We start from the raw sequence: 8,451 nt of genomic DNA on the forward strand, positions 1-8,451 counted from the left end.
CCAGATCTGAGCTGCATCTGAGACGAACACGGCAGCTCACAGATCCTTAACTCATCGAGTGAGGCCAGGGATAGAACTTGCATCCTCATGGATACTAGTTCAGTTATTAACCTGCTGAGCCACAGTAGGAACTCCAGCCCATGGGCTTTCGAAAGGCCACTCTGAGAGCGAGGAAGGTCAGCCCCCTTGTCTGCAGGTGACCGTGTGAGGGCTTAATGTGTCAAAGGCCACAGAAGTGACTCACCTCCAGGGAGTTGCAGCAGTCCACAGACCCCCTCACTGGGACACGCACTGTTCACCGCCCCGCCCCACATGCATATGGAAACAGGCTCCCCAAAGCCAGGGCTGGGCTCACATCCAGAGCAAGTGGCCATGCTGGGAACGAGATCCCCAGAACATGCCTCCACCATTCTGCCTCAGGAATCTAGGCCTAGCTTTGGGGACCTGATGTCAATGGACCAGGTGACATTGCGGATACGCTCTGGGACCAAACAGACAAGTGTTTCAGGTAAAGTTGGGGCTGGGAGCTGCGGGAAAGGGATCAGGAAAAGAGGGCCCCCAGGCCTGCTTTCAACAGGCTCCAGCTGGAGAAATGAGGCCCAAGATGAACAAAAGGGAAAGGCCAGGATGGGGCCAATCCAGGGCTGGCACAGAAGGACACAGAACTCAGGATGGAAGGGAAGACAGGCAGGAGACAGGCCACCTTGGGCATCTCAGTTTGCTCTCTATTTGGTTCTCTGCTTCTCACTGCAGAAATTGGGGCTCCAGCTGATCAATGTCACTCTCCCTCTGAGGCAGCCACTCCAGGATGTGCCCACCAGCCTCGCCTGCCCCCAGTCTGTCCAGACCTTTCGGACCCACTTCTCTGCTCCACTTTGGCCAAGTACCCTCTGCCAGCCTCGGGTCCCCTGCCCTTGCATTTTCTAAACCCTGTGGCTGGGAGTTCCCATTGTGGATGGGGTGGGCGGGGGGGGGTGCGGGGATTATGAACCTGATTAGTATCCATGAGGATGAGGCTTTGATCCCTCGCCCCTTGGTGAGTTAAGGATCCAGCATTGCCGTGAGCTGTGGTGTAGGTCGCAGACTCATCTGGGATCCAGAGTTGCTGTGGCTGTGGTGCAGGCCAGTGGCTGCAACTCTAATTCGACCCCTAGCCTGGGAGCTTCCATATGCCGTGTGGCCCTAAAAGCCAAAAGAGAAAAAAAAGAAAAGAAACTCCAAGGCCACTTCCTGGATTCCATGGTTTGGATCTACCCTGTCCCCAGCCCAAGCTTCAGGAATTTTAAACTTCAGAAGGTAAATGGCTCTAGCCCCCCATCTCTCTCACCTGGCTCCCTACTAATTCCAGCCTTGGATTGGGAGCTGCTGTGTTGAGAGAGGCAGGGTGATGTCATAGAAAGAGCCAGGGCTTGGGCTCAGTCCTGGGTCAAACACAGGTCCGACACCCTCAGCTAAACACTCCTCCCTCCGAGTGCAAGTTCCTGCCTCCTGGGGTTGCTGGAAGGTGACAGAGATGAGAAGACATTAAAGGAATGTCAAAGGCAGTCTTTGTTGTCACAGCCATGTCACCCCACCCCTTGGGGACAAAGACAGCCATGCTGTCACAGCTCTGTGTGCCGGATTCACTACATTAGGAAGCGTCTTTTCCAGCCTGATCACGGTGCCATCTTTTGCTGTGCTTTGCTGCAATGAAATAAAAGAAATAGAGATGACCCTTGGCCAAAATGGACCTTCACACTTGGGTGCATGGCCAGGGTGCCGTCTGCACCAGCTTCCCCTCCAGCCAAAGAGCCTGTGGCTGGGTCTCCTGTGGGGCTGCAGGTGGAAGGGCAGCCCACAGCTGGAGGCCAGAAAACCCATGAGCCTGGACACTCCACCTGCAGGAGGGACTGACAAACAGACAAACAATGGGAACAGAATCCCCCGCCCCCCCATCGCCTCTCTTCGTCCCATGCATAGTTACCAATTCTCATGTTCAAAGCACATTCAAGGCTACTTCTCTGAATAGCTTGGAGACTTGAGGATTCAGATAACCCGGTGGCTTACACAGGCTCCCCCACCCCAAATTAAACATGCTATCTCAATATAGAGAATGTAATTGCTGATCTGTTGTGGCTGAAGTGTTAAGCCATAGGGGATCTTGGGGGTCTGCTCCTGGCCCCTCCCTCCTCCCCCAGGCCCACCCCCACTGAACTCCCAGGGTTTTGGGAAGTGAGGCATAGAAACCACTGAACTCCTCCAGCCCTTGAATAGCCCAGCCCTTGAATAGCTTTGCGTCTCAGAAGCACATGAAGTTTGGAACAGAAGATGCCCTCTGTCTCTCATTGTCTCCTGTGTGCTCAGCTAAGCTGATCTCACTGGGAGCCTGCAACTTGGAGGTGGACTCCACGTTCTTTCTTCCTCTGACCTCCTCTGAGCCCTGGTCAGGCTTTGCCAGAATTCTTGGTTAGGCTGGCATGAACAGGACTGGGGTGCTGGGCTAGCATCTGCCCTGCTCAGGTGAATCCTGGCGGGTCAAACCTCGTGGGTAGACAGGCTCAGAGGCTGTCCTAGGAACCTCCAGCTGCCTGAGCAGCAGCATCTCCAGGGAAAGAAAGCTGGGCTTTGGTCTCTGGAGGCCGTGTCTGATTCAGGCTGAGTGCAAAGCTAGAACAGGGGCCTCAAGTGTGGGTACACCTGGTCTGCGGTCAGGTGGACATTCTGCCCTGACACTCTGGGGCTTTGACCTGAGATGGGGGGAGGGGGGTCAGGGCACTCAAGTGTCTTAACCCCAGTGGGCTCCCTTCACAGCCCACAGACTGGCCTTTTTAAAAATCATTCCCATTCACAAACACAGAAAATGTCTGCAAATCGTTTTTTTTTCTTTCTTTTTTTAATTTTCTTTCTTTCTTTCTTTCTTTCTTTCCCTCTTTCTTTCTTTCTTTCCCTCTTTCTTTCTTTCTTTCTTTCTTTCTTTCTTTCTTTCTTTCTTTCTTTCTTTCTTTCTTTCCCTCTTTCTTTCTTTCTTTCCCTCTTTCTTTCTTTCTTTCTTTCTTTCTTTCTTTCTTAATGGCTGAAACCCTGGCATGTGGAATTTCCCAGGCCAGGGACTGAAGTCAAGGTATAGCTGCAACCTACACTGCAGCTCTAGCAATGCTGCAATCCTTAACCCACTGCACCCAGGCTGGGGATTGAACCTGAGCCTCCTCAGCTACCGAAGCTGCTGCAGTCAGATTCTTAACCCACTGTGCCACAGCAGAAACTCCTCTGAAAACATTTTCTTGCCCGATAGCAGTCTACTGGTGGTTGAGGGAAGCTCCATTTGAAGCCCGTATCTAAGACCCTGAAGTTCCTGCTTTTCCCGCTGTACTGATGGCCAAAGACAGAGGCAGATCGGCATTGGTGGGGGAGGTAAGGAGAAGAGATTTTTTAAAATTTAGTTTACTGAAGTATGGTTGATTGATAATGTTGTGTCAATTTCTTGTGTACAGCAATGATACAGTTATACATATATATTCTTTTTCACTATGATTTAATCACAGGATATTGACTATACTTCCTTGTGCTATGCAGTAGGACCTTGTTTATCCATTCTATATGTAATAGTTTAAGAGTTCCCATTGGGGCTTGGCAGGATAAGGGTCCTATGGAGTCTCTGTGCAGATGCAGGTTTGATCCCTGACCTTGCTCAGTGGGTTAAGAATCCGGCATTGTCGAAATCTGCAGCATATGTCTCAGATGCAGCTCGGATCCAGAGTTGCTGTAGGTCTGGCGTAGGCCTACAGCTCAGGCTCTGATTTGACCCCTACCCTGAGAACTTCCATAGGCTATAAGTGTGGCCATAAAAATAAAAATAAATTTAAAAAAATTGTAGTAGTTTGCATCTGCTAATGCCAAACTCCCAGTCCATCCCTGCCCCAACCCCCTCCTCCTTGGCAACTACAAGTCCTTTCTCCATGTCTTTGAATCTGTTTCTCTTTTGCAGATTCATTCATTCGTGTAATATTTTAGATTCCACATATAAGTGATATCATATGGTATTGTCTTTCTCTTACTGACTGACTTCACTTGGTATAAGAGTCTCTAGGTCCATCCATGTTGCTGCAAATGGCATTATTTCATTCTTTTTTATGGCTGAATAGTATTCTATTGCACATATGTACCACATCTTCTTTATCCATTCCTCTTTCGACGGATATTTAGGTTGCTATGTCTTGGCTATTGTGAATCGTGCTGCTATGAGCACTGGGGTACATGTATCAGAAAGGATTTTTTAAGGTGACTTTGGAAACTAAACTGTCAGTCCTGAATGGTAGACATGACTTGGATATGCCAGGAAGCCACTCACAAGCCCCAAAGAGCATCGCCAACCTCGAAAATCCTAGAAGCCACCAGCAGAACCAGGCCCTTAGCAGCCACTCAGCAACTCTGGTTGCCTTAGAAAACTGGCTCACATCCTACCGGATTTGCCAATAGGAGACGGAGAAGGGACGTAAGAAGAAATGCTTAATTGCGCTAGCCCGTAGCAGGCTCTGTTGATCCCCTGGGGCAGAACAATGAGCAAATTCCTCTCATCAGGAGTCCTGTTTGCCCTGCTGCTCTTAAGGTCAATCACTGTTTGTTGAAATGGGATTTACTCGCTTTCATTCCTCATTAGTGGCGGTCAAAAGCTGTTCCCCTGCTTGGTCAACATGGGACCACGTGGACACCAGGATCTTAGATGACCGCTTGTGGGGACAGTGTCTGTAGCTGGAGCAGAGGGGCTCAGGATCTAGTCATTTCTCTGGCTTTTCTTTTTCTTTTGCCTTTTTTTTTTTTTTTTTTTTTTTTTGTCTTTTTAGGGTCATACCTACAACAAATGGAAGTTCCCAGGCTAGGGATCAAGTTGGAGCTGCAGCTGCTGGCCTATACCATAGCCACAGCAACACCAGAGCCGAGCCACATTTGCAACCTATACTGCAGCTTATGGCAACACTGGATCCTTAACCTGCTGAGCAAAGTCAGGGATCGAACCCACATTCTCATGGATATTAGTCGGGTTTTTGCATGGTGGGCATGACCACTATCTGTCCCTCTGCCTCCCGAGTAGCTCCTGGCTATCCTAGCAGGCTCCCGCGCATGTGCCGTGCTGGGTGGGGGGGATGCAAGGGGGAACAGGGAGCACCCCTCCCTATGCCAGGGGGCCTGTGGAGGATGGCTCCAGACAGCAGATGGTCCAGGGTGCATATATCTGTTCTGCGCCCCGGCCTTCCAGGTTGATCAGGCCATTGGCTGAGCCTGAGACCCAGCCCTGAGTCTCCCTCCCCTGTCTCCTGTGGCCTTTCTCTGAAGGGGGGCACCAGCACCTCCAGTAACCCCTCAGGCTCCTTGAGCCCCAGCCATTCCTTGCTGCCTGCTGGGAAATAGGACAGCCACCCCACGAAGCCCACCTTGGGGCTCCCTGTCTTTGGAGATCTTCAAATATGCATGGTCCCCTGGCAGAAATACGGGAGTAAGAGCCCCAGTGGCCAGTGCAACATGGGGAAAGGACGCTCGACTAAGGCCCTCAGGCCCTCCATCCAAGATATACCAGAAATCATGCCTGGTTCTCACAGTGCCCAGCCCAGGGCTGGCTCACAGTCAGGAAGCCTCGTGGGAATGAAGGGCCCAGCACACTCAGCCAGAAAACCTTTTCATTAACTTCATCATTTTGGAATTCATGGTTTTCAACTTTGTAAAAATTGTGTTTCTGCCACTGGGCTGGTTTCTTTTTCTCCTACAGGACTCCAGGCAGGCCTGTCCGCGTGCAGACATGCAGATGGCAGTGGCGACCCCTGCCCGTTGCCTGTACCCACCTTCCCACGACAACTCAGCGTATGTGGCTGAACGTCAGCCTGGCTTTCCTGTACTTTTCGGCTGAGGATGATGATGAAGAGAAGAGACCAAGGGAGGACGGCAGGTTAATGAATGGGACAAATGCAGGGCCCAGCAGAAGTACTCTTTGCATGGATACTTTGAGAAGCCCCGTGAAGATGGAAAGACGAGTCGGGCCTCGTAACCGACCTTGCACGAGACTGGCAGGGGGCAGAGGCCCACGGGAGGGCTGAAGGGTGGAGTCTGGAGAAGGGAGGGGTGTGACCGGCTGCACAACCACTCTTACCCCCAGGGGGCCAGGCCTGCCCCAGCCAGGGGACTTCAGGTCACATGTCTGCCAGATTTTCGCAAGCCGTGTCTCTGGGATCACAGACAGACTGGACACAGAGTTAGTGAGACCAGTTCGTGGAAGAGCAAACACAGGAGGCAAAAGGCCTCTCCACTCACCAAGTCATTGATAAGGATGTTGAAATTATGGGAAAGGGGTTTCCAGCCAAAGAGAGGAGATGGACAGGAAAGAACAGCTATTGCTAACTCATACAATATGTCTGATATCCCATAACTTGACTCATGGAGTGTGGCGCTTTTGTTGGCTTTCTGTTATATACATATATTTATGTATGTATATATTATGTATTTATGTGTTTATATATGTATGCATATATGCACGTAGTTTTGGCCACATCCACGGCATGCGGAAGTTCCCGGGCCAGAGATCAAGCCTATGCCACAGCAGTGATAACGCGGGATCTGTAACCACTAAGCCACCAGGAGAACGGATTTCTTTCTTTTAATGAATATAAAAATTCGCAGCACACACATGGAAAAAATGATCAGGGTAGGGCTATAAGGGTGTTCCTTCAAACCTTTGTTTCTCATAACCTCTAAAACTCCTGAACTGTGAATTTTCCTGGGGAAACTATGGTAAGTGTATGTGGTTGTTTGGGAGGGAAGCGTGTGATAGGGAGCCTGCCTCGGGGGTAGGCCCCCTGGGGAGGAAGGGAGGCAGCCAGACCTCAGAGTGTTCTAGGGGACCTCAGCCTGTTTAGTGACAGAGGGAGCCCAGGGGTCAGCCAGGAAGGGGTGGGAGAGGTCGGGGAGGGAGGCAGGGGGCAGAGGGGAGGTCAGGCTAAAGAGTCTGGTTTTCCTTCTGTGCTTGGCACGGCACAGGCATGAAATCCAGTCCATCTCAGCACCTTTCCAGGTGAGTTAGTGCACATCTAGCCAGGAATCCCTCGGAGGCTGGAGCAGGGGAGCAAAAGGTGGGATTGGGTCTGTAAAAGCCCACCCTGACCACTGAGTGGACAGAGGGCAAGGGTAGGTGTGGATGGAGCCGTCGGGGGCTGCTGCAGCATCCCAGGCAGAGGTTATGGGGACCAGGGGGCAGAGCCTAATATACTTGAGAGGGAGGCTGGTGGGAAGTGAGGATGGAGCCAAAACCTAGCCCCTGTCACCATCTCCCCAGGATGCTGCAGGAAATAAGAGGCAGTCACAGACCCTGAACCTGAGGGGAAGGTGAACTAGAACTTCTGAAGGGTTCAAGGAGGTGCTTTGCAAATCCTCTGTGAGATGCTGTGTTTTGTGGCATCCAGTCCCAGCTGAGTGACCGTGAGTAAGTGACTTTGCCTCTTAGAGAGTCAGTTTTTGCGCCTTAAGCAGGCCTAAGGTGTGACAGCAGGCCCCCAGGGAAAGGCTCCACAGTGCGTTAATCCTCCCGGAGAATCTCAACCTGGGGGCTCCATGCCCGGTGGTCCAGGCCTCTGAAACAGCCTTCTCGTCCTGCCTGGCAGGGAGGGTCCTTCCGCTTCAGCAGGTGAATTGGGAACCCTTCTGGGGCTGTGCTTCCCAGGAGACAAGCAAAGTGTCCCCACTCTCTGACCTCACAATCCCACTGCAGGTGCAGCCCCAGGATAATGCCTCGAGGCAGGTGTTTATGGTGAGAAATCAGAAATAACTAAGGTTCCAGTACCAGGAAATGGTTACACACATGTGATCCAGCCCTGGATGGAAGTGTGTGCTGGGATTAAACCTGGTGTTTTCACTGAATTTCTTAGCAGAGGGGAAAGCTTTTTCTTTTTCTTTTTTCTTTTTTTCTTTTTTTTTTTGACCTCTCTATGGCATATGGAGTTCCCAGGTCAGGGATCTGATCCAAGCCGAAGTTGCAACCTATGCCACAGCTTGGCCAACAAGGATGCTTTAAGCCACTGTGCCAGGCCAGGGATTGGGCCTGCGTCCTGGCACTGCAGAGACACCCCTGATCCTGTTGCATCATGGCGGGAACGCCAGAGGGGGAAATACTTCTGATGAGATGTTAGCCTGAGAGCTGGGACCCCAGGGGTGCCTATAGGGCTAATTAAGAACTGGCACTGATTTTAAATCTAATCCCTCCTCTGCTTTTCTTTCTACGTGTGAACCTGGGTTTGCCAGGCTCTTGAAACTTCAGTCTGGACATCTATAAAATGTGATGCTGCCTGCATCCAAACACTAGAGCCAGTCAAGGAACCAGAAAGGGAAGCTTTGGGTCACTTGGAACAAGGTAAATGTGGTGCTTTCATGGCCACACAAAAACATTAAATATGAGCATATAGAGGGCTGGGAAGAAATGTTTCCAGTGGTTGT

At 51.1% G+C, this 8,451-nt stretch overlaps 1 long non-coding RNA gene across 1 annotated transcript; it reads left to right on the top strand.

Annotated features, from left to right (window-relative positions):
- Positions 1 to 372: 372 nt before the first annotated feature.
- Positions 373 to 6,890, top strand: LOC146395812 (uncharacterized). The gene is made up of 3 exons (XR_014829309.1): positions 373 to 508; positions 3,272 to 3,390; positions 5,741 to 6,890. It is a non-coding gene; the product is annotated as an uncharacterized LOC146395812 (long non-coding RNA).
- The last annotated feature ends 1,561 nt before the right edge of the window (positions 6,891 to 8,451 follow it).

Source organism: Sus scrofa, chromosome 15 (assembly GCF_054392235.1).
Source record: "Sus scrofa isolate SSC_HxYL_T2T_F1_AM1 chromosome 15, Sscrofa_HxYL_maternal_Yorkshire_Landrace_v2.0, whole genome shotgun sequence".
Lineage (NCBI taxonomy): Eukaryota > Metazoa > Chordata > Mammalia > Artiodactyla > Suidae > Sus > Sus scrofa.